This window comes from Miscanthus floridulus, chromosome 15, assembly GCF_019320115.1.
Source record: "Miscanthus floridulus cultivar M001 chromosome 15, ASM1932011v1, whole genome shotgun sequence".
NCBI lineage: Eukaryota > Viridiplantae > Streptophyta > Magnoliopsida > Poales > Poaceae > Miscanthus > Miscanthus floridulus.
Window position 1 is genome coordinate 64,050,611 of NC_089594.1, and position 19,802 is coordinate 64,070,412.

Consider the following 19,802-nt stretch of genomic DNA (forward strand, 5'->3'; position numbering starts at 1 on the left):
AACTGGATTTGTTGTGGAATGGGGGGAGGGGTTGGTCATCCTTTTATAGTCGCCGGTGCCTACCTTTGCATTAAATTTTGGTAGTTGCGGTAGCTGGAGGCATTGAATGCGTTGCTTTTAAGTCTCGGCATTTTAAAATTAATTTTCAGATGCCTGAAAAGGACGGGACTTTGTCAGGTAATTTAGGTTGAGCGATGAACCCGGTGCCTGAAGAGGACAGGTCTTAGTCGGGCCTAGGCTGCTTATGAGCCCTAGGACTTGTGCCTTGATGCCCGAGGATTATTGGGGTCTTTGTCAAGGTTAGGCACTTTGTGCCGTGGAGGTCGTTCCGTACCCTTAAGCCTTCGGCTTTGGGTGCGGGGGGTCCTCTTTTTGCGCATAGTTTTTGTCGAATGTTGTGGCTCCATTGCAAGCCACTTTCGACCTTCTTTTTTTGACATGTGATGGGGGTAATTCCTCTTTATACTTTAGAGGTTTTTACATGGGTCCTGTCTCGTTAAAAACCTCACCTCCGATAGGAGCCCCCTTTTGTGAGGAAAAGAGTACATGCCCTAGACTTGCAAAATTTAAGAAAGAATAGAGGACTATGGGTGACCTTGCTTATATTTGCATGAAGGTCACCCTTGCAACTAGATGTAGAACCTCTTGAGGTTGTCGATGTTCCAGGCGTGCGCCGAGCTCTTGCCTTCGATGTCTGTTAGGTAAAACGATCCTGGCCTTCCTGTGGCTTTCGCCGTGTAGGGCCCCTCCCATTTCGGCTATAGATTTCCTAGCTTGTCAGCGTTGGGCCTTCTCCTGAGCACCAGGTCTTCGTGTTTTATCTCCTTCCTGACCACCTTGTAGTCTCTCCATTTCTTGGTTTGGTCTTGATACTTGTTGATGTTTTTGAATGCCTCGAGCCTGATTCCTTCGATGGTTTCCTTGGAGTATTCTTCATCTGAGCTTAGTGCATGCTTTAGGACTCGAAGGCTTTGGTGGTTTGCTTCTTCTGGTAGCATGGCTTCTTCACCGTAGAGCAGCTTGAAAGGGGTGAAACCCGTTGCTCTAGAGGTGGTGGTATTGTGAGACCAGACCACTTTGGGTAGCTCTTCGACCCACTTTCCTTTGCGGAGGCTGAACAATATTTTTGAGATTGCTGAGAATACAATTCTATTCGCTCTTTCAACCACTCCGTTGGACTCTGGGTGGTACACAGAAGCGAAGGCTAGCTTGGTTCCAACTGTTTGGCAAAATTGCCTAAAGAGATCTGAGTTGAACTGCTTGTCGTTGTCCATTGTTAGGATTCTGGGTACGCCGAATCTGTAGACTATGTTCTGCCAAAATCATTTAACTATTTTGGAGGTGATTGTTGCTAATGGGTTGGCTTCGATCCACCTTTGTGAAGTACTCAATTGCTACCACTACGAACTTGTTGCCCCCTTGTGATGATGGCTGAGGCCCTACAAGGTCCATACCCCATCTTTGCAAAGGCCAAGTAGGTGATATGGGTTGTGTTGGCGCTGAAGGTTTTGTTTGTTGGGGGGAGTTCTTCTGGCATGCTTCACATGTGTTGACTATGCCTTCTGCATCTTTGATGTGAGTAGGCCAATAGAAACCTTCTCTAAGGGCCTTTGCTGATAATTAAAGCTCTTGGTCCGATATGTGACCTGCATAGTCCTAAGTGTATCTCTTGCAGTAGTTCCTTGCCTTTGCTTTAGGTTATACACTTAAGAGTGGTTCAACTATACCTTTCTTGTACAGGATTCCATCGACGATTGTGTAACTTCTGGCTCTTGCTGCCATTCTGGCGAAGGTGACCTCATTTCCTTGCAGTGTTCCATTGATTTGATCAGTGATTGCGTGTCTCCAATCTTCTGATTCGTTGATCAGGACTTCTTTGAATACCTTTTGTAATCCGGTGGTTGCTGGTGTGTTTAGTTCTTGGTAGAATGTACCTTCGAGCATGGGCAAGTTGTTTGTTGCTGCCTTTGCTAATTCATCTGCTTCAGAGTTTTCTGCTCTTGGTATGTGTTTGATGGTGAAGCCTTGGAACCTTCGCTCGAGGGCTCTTATGATCTCTAGGTGAGGGCTCTTATGATCTTTAGGTATTTGACGAGTTCTGGCTCTCTGGCTGTGTATTCCTTTTCTACTCGCCCTACCATGATTTGAGAGTCTGTTCTTGTGAGTACTCTTTGGGCTCCCAGTGCTTTGGCCTTGTTGAGTACCAGGATCAGGCCCTCATATTCAGCAATGTTGTTTGTTGCTTTGAATTTTAACTCTGCTACATACTTGGAGTGCATGTTGGAGGGTGAAACTAACACCACGTAGGCTCCCACACCTTAGTGGCCCCAAGCTCCGTCTGAGTAGAGGATCCAGGTCGGGGTTGCTAATTGCCTGGCTGCTTGTTGGGGCGAAGGTGTCCAATCTGCCATGAAGCCGGCTAATGCTTGGGAGTTTATTGTTGTTCTTGCCACATGAGTTATGCTGTACTAAGAGAGTTCCGTTGCCCATTTCCCAATTCTACCGGATGCTTCTCTGTTGCTGAAGATGTCGTTGAGGGGTTGAGTTGAGGGTCTTGTGATTTCGTGTGCTTGGAAATAGTGCTTAAGCTTTCTTAAGGATATCAGAATGGCGTAGGTTATTTTCTCAATTTCTGTGTAGTTCAGCTTTGCTCCTGATAACGCTTCTAAGACATAGTAGACAGGCTGTTGGATTGTCTTTGTTTCATGTTGCTTTTCTTAAACTAGAACTCCACTAATTTCAAGGTTTGAGGCTGAGATGTAAAGCAGCAATGGTGCGTCTGGCTCGGGGACTGTTACAACAAGATTGCTTGCTAGGTATTTTTTGAGCTCATTAAAAGCATTTGACTGCTCTGGTCCCCATTCCAACTTTTCAACGCTCTTTAAGGCCTTGAAGAATGGCAAGTTGCGCTCTGTGGATCTTGAGATGGATCTGTTGAGTGCTGCTATTCTTCTAGTGAGTTTCTGGACTTCTTTCTTAGACGAAGGCTATATCATTGAAAGTATTGCCTTGGTTTTCTTTGGATTTGGGTGTATCCCTTCAGGGCTTACCTTGCATCCTAGGACTTTTCCTCTGCTAACATCGTAGACACATTTGTCAAGGTTGAGCTTGAGCCCTACAGCTCTAAGATTTGCGAAGGTTTCAATGAGGTCTGATATGTGGTCTTCTTTTTGTTTGCTCATGACCACAATATCATCAACATAGGCCAAGATGTTCTTCTGCAGCTGCAACCCAAGGACAACCTTCTTCATTCTGGCAAAGGTTGATCTAGCATTATTGAGACCTTCGGGCATTCTGATGAAGCAATATGTGCCAAATGGAGTCGTAAAACTTGTTTTATCTTCATCTTCCATTTTTAGCCTGATCTGATGGTATCCTGAGAAGCAATCTAGCAGGGAAGAACGTTTGCAACCTGCTGCCTTATCTACTAAAGTGTCAATTCTTGGCAGAGGAAAGGGGTCTTTTTGCAGGCGTTGTTTAAATATGTGAAATCAATGCACATTCTCATCTTCCCATTTTTCTTTGGGATGAGAACTATACATTGGATAGCCATTCTGTATACATAACCTCTCTGATGACCTTTGCATCTAGTAGTCTCTAGACTTCTGCCTTTACGGCTAGTATTCTTTCTTCTGACATTTTCCTCTATTTTTTGCTTCTTTGGTCTCATTTTTGGGTTAATGTCTAGAGAGTGCTCTATGATTTCTCTGCTTATACCTTGCAAGTCAGAGGCTGACCAGGCGAAGATATCTCTATTTTTGGTGAGAATTTGTATATGCACTTTCTCTTCCTCAGTGGAGAGGTTGGTCCCGATGATGACTTTTTTGTTTGGACAGGCTTCTTCGAGGGGGACAGTCTGTGTTTCTTCTTCATCTCTGAGACTTGTTTGACCCCTTGGCATATTTATGGGTTCAGAAGAGTTGCCTTCGCTTGATTGAATGGTATTGATGTTTCTTTGTGCCTTATAGATCGCTTTCTCTATGTTTCAAGCCTCTTTCTGACTACCGTGAACTATGATGACGCCGTGGAGGGCTGGCATTTTCAAGCAAAGATAGCCTATATGTATGGCGGCATTGAACTTGTTCGTGAACCCCCATCCAAAGATTACATTGTGTGGATAATGGAGGTCAACAAGATCAAAGGTTATGTATTCTGTCCTTGCATTCTATTAACTCCCGAAGGACACATGTAAGGATATTTTTCCCAATGCATCAATTCTCTTCCCCCAAAACAAATTAACGGTGTGTCCAAAGGTTGTAGCTGATTTCTACTTAGTTTCATTTGGTCAAAGGTGTTTGCGAAGATGATATCCGCTAAACTCCTAGTGTCTACCAATATCCTGCTGATTTCCCAAGCTGCTATGTTGGCTTTGGTTACCATCGCATCTGCGGGCGGGTAGCTTTCAAGGTTGAGGTCTTGTTCTAAGAATGTCAGGGGTACCTTCGACCAATTTGTATGACGAGCTGGACCTTGTACTGCCACATTATTGACTAATCTGAGGTGGTCCTTTTTTTGCTTCTTGGTTTGGAACTCAATGGCTGAGCCTCCGGCTATTGGTAGTATCATGCCGATGGTTGGCAATGGAGTGTGAGGATTGAGTTGATTCTTTGGGAGTGGCATGCTCTTTGGAATGGCTGCCTGCGTTGGAGGTGGTGGTGGAGGTAAGGCCTTAGGCTACCTATTCATAACTTGCGGAGGGTGATTTGTCTCAAGATAGGTAATTTGTGGAGGCCTTGGGTTTATATAAGTTAAGTTGGCCTCCGCATGGCGACTGCCGGGTTGCCCTTGTTGCGAAGGCTAGTGAGGGTTGGGCCGCCAGGCTGGCAGGAAATTTGACAATAGGCAGCTGCTAAGGTGGATGGGTGCACTGATGTGGCGCTGAGATTTGAATAGACAGGGCAGTACTGCTGTTGCTGTTGCCAAGGTACGGTTGAGGTATGATTGATGTCTCTTGTGGGCTGCTATTGGAAAGGCTGAGTGTCTTTCCTGTTCTTGATTCTCTCTTGAGTTTCTTTGGCATCTAGGCAATCCCTGGTAATGTGCCATTTGTTTTCACCATGGAAGAAACAGTACTGCCTTTAGGGCTTCTGATTTTGACTCTTGTTCCAACTTTTTTTCTAATTGCTTTTCTTGTTGTCATGCTGACTCGAAATTTTAACGTTTTGCTGTTGTTGTGCGGACTGCTGGGGTTGTTGATGGTTTGGATTGGAGTTTATGTTGAAGACTTGCTGATTTAGGCCACGCTATGGCTGGTTTAGGTTTTTGTTATCTCATGGTGGCTGCCTACTGCTTTGTTGATGGCTTTGCTGTTCGAACTAGTTCTGCTCTTCCATTCTCCTCCGAAGGTCGTTATTAGATCTGTAGTACTTCTCAAACTCATTGTAGAGTTCTTCAATGGTCGAAGGTTTTTCTCTAGCCAGATGTCGAGCAAATGCTCCAATGCTCCAATGCGGAGGCCTTTGATGGCTGTCACAATAGCTACATCTTTAGGTACGTTGGGTGCTCGAGCTTTGAGTTGTACGAATTTCTGGTAATACTCCCTGAGAGATTCCCCTTGTTGTTATTTGCACGGGAAGATGTCTGAGGCTGTCAAGGACTCGCTTGAGAATCCTTTGAAGTTGGCCATGATCTTGTCCCAGAGATCTTCCCATGAGTATATTGACTGTGTCTTGAGCATAGAGTACCATGCGAGGGTGTCGCCTTCGGCTACGATGACACAAGATTTCACCAAGACAGTATCATTTCCTCCAGCGGAGGCTATAGCTGCCTTGTCACACCTGGGTTTAAAGGCCAAAACTGGATGCTAACTATATGTATGCCAGGATCAATTTCCATACATATAGTGACATCATCAGTGAAGAATTAAAACAATGTTTATTATATAACTCATAATATTCTTACAAAAGAGACACATAGGTCTTACAAAAGCACAAGCAGAAACTCTAATCTCACAGCTGAGCTCCACTCCATAGGAAGATCAACGACAGGTTCCGTACGCCAAGCACTTCTATCAGTCTTCTGGAAACTCCACATCATCTTCATTAATCTTCTGAGCAGATTTTACTACAGGCTGGGGTGTGGGGGGGGGGGGGAAAGCAAGGGTGAGCACATGTCATACTCAGCAAGTACATGCAGTAAACATGACATGCAAGGCTGATACATAAGGAAAAGCTGACACAGGCTTACTGTTGTTAGCATTTTTAGTTGGCAATATTTTATTAGAACATCCTGATTACTATGGTGAGTGAGATATTCCCAAACCATTACTTAAAATGAGAGCAACATCATTAATTATAAACATCCTTCAAGGTAGGCACCTCCATCATCATCCGACATAGCCATGTCCAACCAGTTCCATTTCTAATCATGTGAGGGTCCAGGCCGCTCGTATCCGTGAGCATGACTGATATATCAGTCTGATCAAACTCTGCAGAGGTGTACAACCTTACCCTCAAGTTGTGATTCCTATTTGCCCAGGGCCCGTCGACCCCCTAACACTCCCAAGGTGAGCAGGCAGGGTTTCACTATGAGACTATTCACAGTTTCTACTAGTAGGTGACAACACGCTAGGTTTCAGCCTAGGCGCATGGTAGCCATTTCCGTTGGTAGCCTGAGTAGCCACTCGCAACCTCCCCAACGAGACCCGAACTACCACAACTTAATATTCATTACCTAGGCCCCCCTTTTGCGCCTACCCAGAAAAGCTGCCACAATACTAGCAGAAGGTCTGCTAATACGTCAAGCCAGAGCCATAATAGCTTGGGGTTGTACGGTATATCCTCGGTGGTCGCTCCACGAACCGGTCCTTAGGGAGGGTAGACATGAGTACCCCAAAAGTAGAGCCCTGGTACTCATTCCCCCTATACTTAAACCATGTTGCTAAAAAGCCAACTTTTTACATCATCATTGCATAAGCCATTAGTCAGGATTATCATATAACATGTATCATGTGCCATTGCGAGTTGGAGCAGCTAAGCATAACTACAACTACCCATGTATAACCCCAGGTGCAAGGAACGATTGATAGGGCTAGTCAAGTCCTTAGGGTTTACAAAATAAAGATACATGCACGAAAAGTAAAGTGAATTAAAGTTGTATAGGTATCTTCTGGTCTTTAGCTTTTGCTTCACCTGTCGATCCTCAGCGCTCACAAACCGCTCTACTTCTACTCGTTGCAACCAAGCAAAACAAACAGACAAACAAGAAGACATGACTAAGAACATTACATCACTCAAAGGGAAAAGCTTGAAAAGAGCGTACTAAACAGCACAGCTCATTGCTACGGTCGTGAGAGAGCAGGAAATGACTGAAACGGAGCTACCGTTGAAGAGGACGTGGCTATCGAGATGTCAATTTGTATTTCAATTTATAAGACCGAGGCAAACTTAGACATATTTTATTTTATAACTGTTTTATATTATTTAAGCAAATTAAACATTTACTTTCGAAAACATAGAACCTATGAAGGCATCTAATCGAACCATTCCACGTAGTGTGTAAAAGCTAAGCAAATTATAAATCAAAATAGATTAATGTTGGCGTTAGTCAATTTAAGTTTGATTTATGAAAAGCCGAAGGTTAACCCTAAGTTGCTTTTAATTTGAAAGCAATGTGAGCAATCATTAATCATATTAATATTTATACTAAAATCTAGAAACACGAGCTATGGTAAACGATGGTGCTAACACATAGCTTCGGTTGACACCATCATAACGCAACAAGAACGAAGCTAACCCTAGGTTGATTTTAATTAAAAAAACTATAGAATAGGTATTAATCAAATTCACATTTAAATCACAAATTCATTATCAAGTTGCATGATAAACATCAGTACTACCGCGTAGAGCTTATCAACACGAATCTAACGCAACTGGAACGACTCGGAACGGAGCTAAAACGATTAAACGGTGAAGATTTGAAGCTCCGCAAATCTAAACACGATTATCTATAGACCTCAGGGGCTAGAGCAGAAAAACTAAGGGCCTAAAACTAATTACTTTCTATTGCATCCGGACCGCGGGTTGATTTTCCAAAAACTCAGGGGTTCTTTTGCAAAAAAATGCTAGAGCTGACTGGGCGCCCTCGTTTACATGGTGTGCGGAGATTGAGCGAGCCCATGGGCCGGCGGTGGACCGCAGGCGTGGACCGCGTCCATGGGTCCACCGTGGACCAGAGCGGCACGGGGCGACGACGGTGAGCTTGGCGGGGGGGGGGGGGGCTGTGGGGCGCAAGCACCCACGCCGATGGCACGGGGCGGGAGCGCGCGGGACGGCGCACTCGCCCAGGCCATTCTACGCGGCGAAGGAAGGCCGGGGACGGCAGCGCTAGCATTGGGGCAGCTCGGGTGCGGCGGCGCAACTCCGGTGAGGTATGCCGGCGTGTAGAGGAAGAGAGAAAGACCGCGGAGGGTATAGGCGAGCTCCTTACCTCGCCGCGAAGCCCGTAGGTGTGCTCGCGACGGCGGAGAAGCGGAGCAGGGGCAGATCGACGACGGCGGCGCTTCACCAAGGCAGCAGCTCGTGCTGCAGCTGGAGAGCGAGGGCAATTGGGTGAGTGAGGGAGTGAGGGTGGGGAAGGCCGCCCTTTATAGGGGGCCTCAGCTTCGCCTGCGCGGGAGAGAGGGGAGGGGAGAGGCCAGCTGGGCCGGGCTGCCTCCTCTGCTGGACCAAAAAGGGGAAGGGAAAAAAAGAAAAGAAAGAAAAAGGCTTTCCATTTTCTAAAAATGGATTTTGAATGGGGTTAACGTTTGCACAAATTGAAGTGATTTTGAAACATAACTTCAGAAACCTTATTTTTGAGCTGAGGGCAAAACCTAACCGTGGCTTATACAAATTTTAGAAATTCATTTTTCACACAACAAAGGCAAGAGAGCAACACACGAATGACATTAACTTTATAAAAGTTTTATAAAGCCATATTTTCTCACTTTCAATTACTAACTAAATAAATAAATCTTGGAAAATTTTAGAAAATGATTAAATTCTTTATTTTATTTAGTGTTTTTTATTCACAACCCAAAATAGAAATTTTGGGGTGTGACATGCCTTAAAGGTCATGATGAATTGACGAGGGTCTATTTTGCCATTGAACTTGGGCAAGGAGATTGGCTTGTAAGAGGAGGGCCAGGGGGAATTTTGCAGGCCTTCCGATAATGGAGACCAGGTGTCTATAGATCTTTGAGGTGGAATGGGATAGAAAGGGGTGCCGAAGGACGGCTGGGGTGCTATGCTTGGTGAAGGATTAGGTTGGTTATGAGCTACTGGTGGGGGTTGATTGGAGTTATTTGAGGTTGATGGGTTTGGTTGCAGGATTTGTATTTCTGCTTGTAAGACCGCTAACTGTTGCCGTAGTTCTGCCGCTTGCTGAGACATGTGCATTGCCCTTTGACTTGCAGCGAAGGCTGTTGCAAGCTGATCTCTTTCTTGCTGGGCCTGATGTAGCTCTGCCTGCAACTGATGGATCATTTGTTCTGGTGTCAGGTTTGGTTGGCCTGCTCACCTTTGCCTGTGGGTTGATCCACTGCCACAGCTTCCTCCTCTTAATTAGCTTGGGGCTCCGAAGTGCTGGCATATGTGCTGCGAGTTGAGCTTCTAGGTCTTCCCCGTGTTGGTGCTTCGCCCTGAACTCGAGCGGAGGCTCTTCTTTTTGCAGGCATTGTGGGTTTGTGCTTGGCCTAGCACGGTGGGCGCCAATGTTGGGAATCTGGTTCCCGACTGGGTAAGATAAGTACAGGGGGAAGCCTTCGGCGATGCTTGAAGCCCCTTAAGTAAGCATAGTAGTCAGGGAAAATTCACATTAGGGTTTCTTTCTTTCTCCAAAAGTGGTTCACTTTATTGGAATTTGAGCCCCCCTTTTATAGGGTAAGGTTACATCCTTTTGTGATTACATTTTTGCCCCTTGCCAGCTAGAGTATATTCTGCTGATATCCCGTACATCTGTTTGCTTCCTAGCTGGCATTAGCGACCTTCTCTTTTGAGAACCGCCTTCCCTAATGGGCCCTTGTCGAGCCGTACTGAGGCCCAATATGCTTATCCGTGAGCCAATCGGGGGCCTTCGCCGGGCCCACCTTTGTCCGTTGCCCTCCGACACCCTTCCAATCACGGGGGCCTTCGTAGATGACAGTGTCGTTCAGGGATCTCGGCTTGCTCCTTCTCCCCGCAGGGCCTTCGCGAACCTCCCCCGGGTGCAACCGCAATCACCGCCTTTACCGAAGGCCTTACTGAAGGCCCACTGGCGCGTGCATTTCCTGAGACCTCAGAGCACTTACACGAGTCATTTGTTAGGTGTGGGGGACTTTCGGGCCCGAGCCTCCGCGTCCCAACAGTGGTAACATCAGACGGTCAGTGCTGGTTGCTCCACCTAATTTCTAGGAGATACTGGTGTTATCCATCGGCTCTAAAAATACCCTCTATTTTCATAATAAAATCGAAGAAGATAAACTTTATACTAAAGTTGTAGACCTTGATCCGATTTAAAACATTGTAATTGACACCTGTCTTATTTGAATTCTTTTTGGGGCACAAATATTTGTCTTAAGTTTTTGAATTTTTTGAGTGACCTTGGATGGATGCACACGCGCTTGATAAGATCGAAAACTTTATATTCAAATTATTTTTACTTGAGATCGTTTAGGGCCACAATATTGAATATAGAATGCTTAAAAGTTAATAAAAATGATAGAATTTATATACTAGGTCACAGCTGAGAACGTGGTCTTGGGGACTCGTGTGAGTCAAGAGAAGATCATGGGTTCAAATCCTATAAGACGCAAGGTGACTTGTGACATAAGACGTGCAACCATGATACTTGGCTAGCAAAAAAAAAAAATTATGAGAGGACCATCCACACAGAAACACCGCCGTGCGGATCGTATGACTGATGCATGACTCATGAGTAGGGATGAAAACGGATCGGATATGGATGGATATTACCGATATTACATTTGTTTTCATATTTATGTCCGGATTCGGATTCAAATACGGATAGTGTCAACTATGTCGGATAGGATACGATTGGATATCGACATCATAAATATACGATTTGAGTATTCGGATACGGATACGGTATCGGATGTTGGATATCCGGACTCGGATACGGACAGATCTCAACCCCTCTAAACGGATTCGGTTTCGAATACGGTCGGAAAATATCCGTACCGTTTTCATCGAGGCATCTAATTCACCATACATACGTTTAAGATGATACCGTGAAAGTGACTCACACATTAGCTGCGCAGAACGCACGGTGTCTGCATCTGCATAGAGACAGTCCACACTTTTTTTAGAGCATTTCCTATAATTAAAAAATATGCTATTTTATTTATTTTGCTTTAAAATCTTTGAAATATAACGAATGAGGCCAGTTGATGGTTCCGACCGTCCCAGAAAATTGTTTTTTATTAGGGGCAGTTGGAAATCTGCGTTTCAGAAGTGCTTGGTTACTGGAGACTCTTGTGTAGCTATAGCCTTTAAAACTGGTAAATCAGGGAAGAGAGAGGGAGAGGAGCCCAAGCTAGGGATGGGAGGAGAGGCGAGGTGTTAGGAATAGCCCCGACGCACAGCTCTCCCTTTGAATTTACCTTTGCATCCTCAACTCTAAGCCTTCGAAGGTTATGAATGATTTCATAAAAACTACTAGGACCAAATTTGCAACCGGATGTTGGGATCGAATGTAGCAAAATCTACAAATTTATATTGCGACAAGTAACGAGGATGCTTTGAACAAAGCGATGAAACGGGCTACTATACATAGATCTTGGATAACCCATTAGTGAACAAGACGGTGGCTAACTGATTGTTGTGTGGTGATTCAAATCCTATTTGTAATAGGACTTAAGTGAGGTATACTATTGGACTCTAGTTCTGTTAGGACTTAAGTGTACAATCCAAATCGGAGCAGGGACTCCTAGTTACATCACTACTGGAGACGCGCTCTTTGCCGAGTGCCTGGGGCACTCGGCAAAGGCCCTATTGCACTCGGCAAAGGCCCTATTGCACTCGGCAAAGGCTTTGCCGAGTGCCAGACTCGGTAAAGAGCAAACGGCAAAGGCGCATCCGGCGAAGGGTTCTTTGCCGAGTGCCGTTTGTCGGGCACTCGGCAAAGGCTTTGCCGAGTGCCAGGACAGCACTCGGTAAAGAAAATTGCCCGTCAGCCGTTGACAGCGTCTTTGCCGAGTACCGGGTCAGGAAGGCACTCGGCAAAGGTTTTCCTTTTTTTTTAATATCCTTTGCCGAGTGCCTTCCTGACCCGGCACTCGGCAAAGGTTTTCCTTTTTTTTTTTTTTGAAAAATCCTTTGCCGAGTGCCTTTCTGACCCGGCACTCGGCAAAGAATTTTTTTTTTGAAAATCGTTTGCCGAGTGCCTAGCTGAGACGGCACTCGGCAAAGGAAAAATATTTTTTTTTGGAAAATTCTTTGCCGAGTGCCAGAGCGCTGGCACTCGGCAAAGCTATGAAACACATGGTAGTGTACACAGCTTTGCCGAGTGCCAGGGTACTGGCACTCGGCAAAGAGACCTGGTAGTGCATTTTTTGGCAGCTTTGCCGAGTGCCAGGGCAAAAGGCACTCGGCAAAGGCTATTTGCCGAGTGTTACACTCGGCAAAGTGACCAATTTTTTTTTTGTTTTTTGCTTTCGATCACTGCAAACACAACATATGACATATATATCACATCCATCACATATATACCACATCCAGCACCTTATATGTCACAATCCATCACACATACCACATGAATCACATCCGTTCACCACATGTCACAGTAATTCCATCCATTATTCGACAGGATTCCACATCATTCAACAAGTAGTTCAAATCCATCACGACATGTCACAATAACACATGCATGACAACAACATTGTCTCGGACAGAAATCCATTGCGAAGAGAATAAGACATGAAACTACAAGCACTACTCACTGAAGCGGCCCTTGATGTGGCCATCCTGCTGACGACGGGGAAGGAAACATCTGCTCGTTCAGAGTGCCCTGAGCTGGGTTGTTCGAACCCGCCGACTGAGGCTGCACACAGGAGAAGAGATTGCATGAGACAAGATTAGTTGAATAGCGATTGTAGCAATTCCTTGCATGTGTGACATTACTCACTGGAGTAGCGGAGTGAGGAGGCTGAGGTGGACCCATTAACCCAGGAGGCATAGCAGCACCCGTCGTAGTTTGCATCCAGGCAATAATGTCTGCCAACCTTTTCTCCTGGGCAAGTTTGTCGGCCTCCCGCGTGGCCCGCTCGGCCGCCAACCCCAGCTCCAGCTCCTGGGCCCTCCTGTTTGCTTCTTCCACCTGGGCCTACAAATTGTTGCAAAGCTAATGTTACAATAATGCAAAGGAAATAGAGTTGTGTAAAGATCAATGTACGACGAGTAAAACATGAATAACCTGGAGTGTGTCGACCCGGTGCTGTGAAATGCTCGGCCATGAGCGTATCGCCGGGAGTGAGGAGGCGATCGTGCTCTGTGCTCGGATCTAGGAGAGAGTGGGAGTAGAGGCTGTGTCGATCACGCTGTCGCCAATCCAGTAGCGGCCATGCTTCTTGCCTTGTCCAATCCTCATGACGGTGTTTGCATCAATGTTGTCGGTCCGTGGATCGTACTCTGGCCCATGGATCAACCTTGCCGCCACCGTGTACTCCGTGATTTTCTCGTAGGCGCTCGAGTTTGTGTATGCCTCGGCCGGGTCATCCGGGTTGAAGGAGACGTCGGACGACGCCTTGCCCTTGTGTGCCATGGCAAATGCAGCGAAGTTGGAGCACTCTTGGCCTTGATGTGCCGCCGACTGCAAGAACGAAAACAAGATGATTAGAATTCTTTGCCGAGTTCAACGAAAGCAAGAAGAACAGAAACATGACCACGTACCCATGCTCGGGCGTATCCGGAGAGGTTGCGGTTGTCTTGATGGTGTGATACACCTGGCATGAACAAACGCCGCTGCCGAGCAGCCACGTGCTGCGCGGCCCACTCCGCGCTTAACCACCTGTCCACCATCTTCGCCCAAGCCACGGGGCACCCGTTGCACCACCAAGGAATCACCTACACGTCATCAAGTAGTTGACATATTAGAAAAACAAGTGATTCGTACTTAATCTCAAAAGGAACCAATTTTAATGTTCTTTAGCTACCTCAAGGAACTGGGGTTTGGTCAGCGTCAAGTCTTGTTCTCGGATGTCCTTCTTGGTGACCTTCTGTCTGAGCTTCGTCCCATAGTAATCTATGATGGCCTGGAGTCGTGCCTCATGATGGACGTCGATGACGCGTTTCCTGCAAGCTCGCTTAGCCACTGCCTCCACCGTGCCCTCGAATCCGTCGTCAAGTTTGAAGTACTCCTGCATATACAGACATAGTGTATGCATTAGTTATTTCAAGTAGAGTCCAATGAATGCGTTGTATTGAGCCATGTAGTGCGAGGGAGACTTACCCAGAACTCCCGAATGACGAGCACAGCCACGGTGCCTACTTCCACGTGGGGGGCGGACTCGTAGTGGGCAAACATGAAGGCGGGCTCGAGGTTCCCAGCATGCATGACCATGCCAGGGAAGTGGGTCCTGCACAGGAGACCTAGGATGCCATTGACATGGCGGGAGGCAGTGTTCCCCGACACAATCTCCCACCCCCTGCAGAAGTGATTAAGAAAACATATTAGTCTCTATTTCGATATCGAACATAGCATATGAAGTAAAAGTGATAACATGCAAAGGCACTTACCTTTGCCCCTCTGGGCGAATCACTGGGCATAGATGAGTATGCGGTCGGTCAGGGAGGGTGGAGGGTCCTCTCAAGTAGACACCTGATGAACTAGAGGAAGTGGTAGCTCCCGTCCCGCCCCCATCCTCGTCCTCGTCCTGGTTCGCCTCCTCCTGGACCAGCGTCTCCTCCTCCTCGCCAGCCTCCTCCTGCTGCTGCTGCTGGACCGCATGCGTGGTCCTCCTGTTCCTCCTAGTCGTGGTCCTCGTGCTCCTCCGCCTCGTCGAAGACGTCCCCTGCTCCTCCCCGCCCCCTCCGCTGGAGGCTCCTATACCGGAGGCTCCATGGTAGAACGAGCTCAGATTCCTCTGCCGACCGCCTGGCATTTTTGTTCAGTCACCTGTAATTAAAAAGGAGAAAGAAGTAATTAGAAATAGATGCAAAATAAACAAAAAAAATTACAAAATTACAAAGTATTACATGTATGTTACAAATAATCTTCATGATCGAGATTAGCTGGATCGTAAGTCTCATCATCACTATCAACCATGTCGAAATAATCAACACTATCCGATGGAGGAATATTGTCTTCATTGTCATTGCCTACACATAATCGCTCAAGCATTTGTAAGTCCTTTGCATTTCGCACTTCATCTCCATCGTCATCATCATCAACCATTACATTGTCTACATCCATTCCTATCTCGCTGGTTAAGTCTATCTCAAACCTCCCTTGTAGCCCATCTTCTTGATAGAACTCTTCGTCATACGTGCTTGGGTTGAAGTTGTAATCTTCATCGTTTGGGACAGGTAGTCGGCCGTGTGGCGAGACCTTGTGCACAACAAACCAACCACTAAGATCCGGTCTAGTCTTGCAAGCATATGACGTATAATAAACCTGTGTGGCCTGTTGTGCCACAATGTACACATCATCTCTTGGATAGACGGAATCCTGTCGAATTTTGACTAGACCAAGATAAGGGGTCTTCCTCATTAATCCCGGATAAAACCAATGGCATCTGAATACGACAGGATAAAGATTTGTGCTACCACGGAATGAAAGTTCGTATATTTCTTCAATTCTTCCATAATAGTCTACGCCATCAGTGCTGGGCGTAAAAACCCCGCTATTTGTTGTTCTTCGATTGGGCCGCCTCTGCTCGTAGCTTCCTGTGTGAAATCGATATCCATTCATGTCGTAGGCGTCCGATGACTTGACGCATTGGTCACAGCCGTTGGCAACCTGTCTCAACTCGGCACTGATAGACGCATCGGTTCAGGCCTGCAAGCTCAAGCAGGATACATCGTTATATTAATTGGACGTACGAGCAACAACAAATTGGGGCTAAATTGGACGGTACCTTGATTTTGAACCAGGAATTAAAATCGGGGCTCCCTTGTCCTGCACCCTTGGAAAGAACGGTATCACATTCCGGCGGGGTTGGTTCCCTTGAATGGGGCCAGTATTCATGAATGAATTCCCTGTAATGACAAACAAGGGGGTTGGATGTAGAATAGTGTGGGATTATTGAAACAAGTTCGTTGAGAACTTACGCAATATATGGGTCCACCTCTTCAAGGTTGGTCAGCACATATAACATGATTTTGTGCCACTCCACATTTGTTAGGGGCTTATTGGTCGATGCACCTGCTCTTCCAAGTTGCCCTCAAAAAAGGCTGAGGCTCGAGGCATTTTCGTCAGCATTGTAACAAGGAGGTGGATTATGCACACTTGGAAGGTTGTCAGAATAATACAATGTTGTGAAGTTTGACACCTCTTCCATAGTGAATGCACTTGCAATGGAAGCCTCAATTTTGCCTTTGTTTTTACACTTTTTCCGAAGTGTCTTTAGGCATCTCTCGATTGGATAGCACCAACGGGCCTGCACGGGCCCCCCCATTCGTGCCTCATATGGGAGGTGCAATATCAGATGCTGCATCGGATTGAAGAAGCCAGGTGGAAAGATCTTCTCCAACTTGCAAAGCAAGACAGGTGCCACTTTTTCCAAGTTAGCAATCATGATCCGAGATAACTCCTTGGCATAGAGCTGGCGGAAGAAGTAGCTCAACTCTGCCAGCACTGTCCATATGTGCTCAGGGACAAAGCCTCGAACCATCATCGGAAGAAGCCGCTCAATCCATATGTGGTAGTCATGACTCTTCATCCTATTCACTCGGAGAGTAGTTAAGTTCACTCCCCTCCTCAGATTCACTGCATACCCATCAGGGAACATTAACGTCTGGATCCATTGGAGTACTTCCCTCCTTTGTCTGGGGGTCAACACGAAATCTGCCTTAGGCCTTTTCCATGTCTTGCCGCCTCCAGGAGCATGCATCTCTTGATGTGGTCTATCACACAACTCTGCCAGGTCCACTCTAGCCTTAGGGTTGTCCTTTGACTTTTTAGTTTCCATGATTGTTCCCCAGAGTGCCTCAGCGACATTCTTTTCTATGTGCATGACATCAATGTAATGTGGCATAAGAAGGTCATCAAAATAGGGGAGCCTCGTCAAGCCTGACTTATGAGTCCACATGTGTTCCTCGTTGTATCCCACGAAGCCATCACCTTCTTGATTCTCCACGAGAGCATCTATCTGAGCATGAACCTTGGCACCAGTCATCATCTGTGGTGCAGGTTCTGTCACTACGACACCTTTTGTAAAGTTCTTGGTGTCTTGCATGAATGGATGCTCGGGAGGGAGGAATTGACGATGTTTGTCGAATGACGAATACTTGCCACCCTTCTTGAGCCAGATGAACCTCAGACAATCCTTGCATAATGGACATGGGAACTTCCCGTGGACACACCAACCGGAGAATATCCCATACGCTAGGAAGTCATGCATGGAGTACTGGTACCAAACGTGCATTTTGAAGGGTGTCTGTGTAGCTCTGTCGTATGTCCATACCCCATCCTCCCAAGCACTGACCAATTCATCAATCAGAGGCTCCATGAAGACACCCATCTTCTTCCCCGGGTGTCCAGGAATTATCAATGACAAGAATACGTTCTGACATTCAAATGCGACGCTGGTGGAGAGATTGAGGGGGATGACGAACATGGGCCAACATGTGTAGGGGGCAGCCATCAAACCATAAGGATTGAACCCATCTGTTGCTAGCGCAACACGTATGTTACAAGGCTCTGATGCTTTCTCATGATGAATGCCATCCAAGTGGCTCCATGCTTCACCATCGGACGAATGTACCATCTTGTCAGGATTGTATCATGTGCCCTATTTGTGCCACGTCATCTGCTTAGCGGATTCCTTGCTCATGTATAGCTATTGGATCCTCGACACAAACGGGAGGTACCATAAGATTTTCATCGGGATAGTAAGCTGCTTCTTGTGGCCATCCCCAGAGTCTACCTCCAGGTACCTGGAGGATGTGCACTTCGGACAGTACTTTTCATGCTCATGTTCTTTCCTAAAGAGGACACACCCATTCGGACAACCATGTATCTGCTCGTAAGGCATCTTGAGTCCATCAAGGAGTTTTTGGCACTCGTACAGGCTCTTTGGCAGAACGTGGCCCTCCGGAAGCATGCTAGCAATCAAGGCCAACATACCATCGAAGTGTTGTCGACCCATGTTGATCTCGGCCTTGAACCCCATCACGCGTCCAATGGCATCGAGTTGACAAACCGTTGTCCGATCATGAAGGGGTTTCTGTGCCGAAGACATCATGTCATAGAATGCCTTTGCGGATGCCTCCGTCTCCTCTACACGTCCATCAGGGATCTATGCTTGTTGATAGTCATCTAACATGTCTGCAACCCCGCCATCATCATCAACATGCTCGAGGCATGGTCTCACCACTTCCTCTCTCATCCAATGGGCTTCACCGTGGTGGATCCACCGGGTATAGTCCGGCATAAAGCCATGCTTCTGAAGATGTATACCCATGTTGTCCTTCTTTTACCATTTTTTGTTTGCACACATGCTGTAGGGACACTTCATTAGATGCGCTCTATTCGCACCCCTGCCGAATGCACGGTCCAAGAAAGCCTCGGTCTTCTACCCCCATTCAGTGCTGAAATCACTCTGACTTCTGTATCCCGTGTACATCCACTCACGGTCATCCATCCTCTAAAATAGATATCAACGAGTAACGTAACCATCAACTGCATCTACGTGGTGTTCCTACTATCTAATAGGTGAGGATAGGTCCTAATCTCACCCGCGGATGCGTAGACGAGGTTAGTTTCCATGGTCTACTCCGAGCTGAGACAGAATTTCGGCAGCACCTCCCTGCAGTTCTCTAGATACACGTCTTGGCATGGAGAGTGTGTATCCGGAGAACAACACGGAGGTGATGCCAAAACTCTATCTCAGATTGGAGCAGACCATGGAAACTAACCTCGTCTACGCATCCGCGGGCTATCCAGAAAACGTGGACAATCCAAAATAGATACGGTTATACATATGCAAAGATCTGCATACTTCCAACCGTATCTCTTTTGGACGGGAGACGCCTAACTGGGTTACACCGATCTACGACAACGATAAGGAAGAGAGGTTATTTATACCTAGGGTGGCGGTGGAGTCGGGCTAGCGGGGCAGTGGCGAGTCGGTGCAGTGGCGAGACAAGGCTGTGCAGGCAGGACCGCAGCACCAACGAAGACGATCGGGGTCACCTAGGTACTACGGGTCCCCTCCGACAGGTCCTGCTCTGCAAAACAAGAAACACAACACTATAAGTTGAAAATTTCGGCAGAACCTCCCCTGTACAAGGAGGTTACCAAAACCTGCAAAAAATAACGGCACGAAGGCCGACATTCACACGGGCACGAAGGCCGACATTCACGATATTCACAACGGCACGAAGGCCGACATTCACGGCACGAAGGCCAACATTCACAAAGGGACGGTGCATATACCATGGGCGGTGGCGGGACATGCACGCGCAAAAGAAGACACCAAGAACTCCTCCTCCTTCTCCTTCTCTTCCCCTCCCTCCTTCTTCCTGCTTCCTCCTCTCCTTCTTCCCCTTCTTCTCTTCTTTTCCTCTTCTTCTCCTTCTCTTCCCCTTCCTCCTTCTCCTCTTCTCCTTCCTCCTACTTCACCTATGCCTCCTCCCCTCCAATAACCGACGGCGAGGGGGGGGGGC

General features: G+C 46.8%; 1 pseudogene; it reads right to left on the reverse strand.

The window, feature by feature from the left end:
* Nucleotides 1–12,912: 12,912 nt before the first annotated feature.
* Nucleotides 12,913–13,925, reverse strand: LOC136507557 (uncharacterized; annotated as a pseudogene).
* Nucleotides 13,926–19,802: the final 5,877 nt, after the last annotated feature.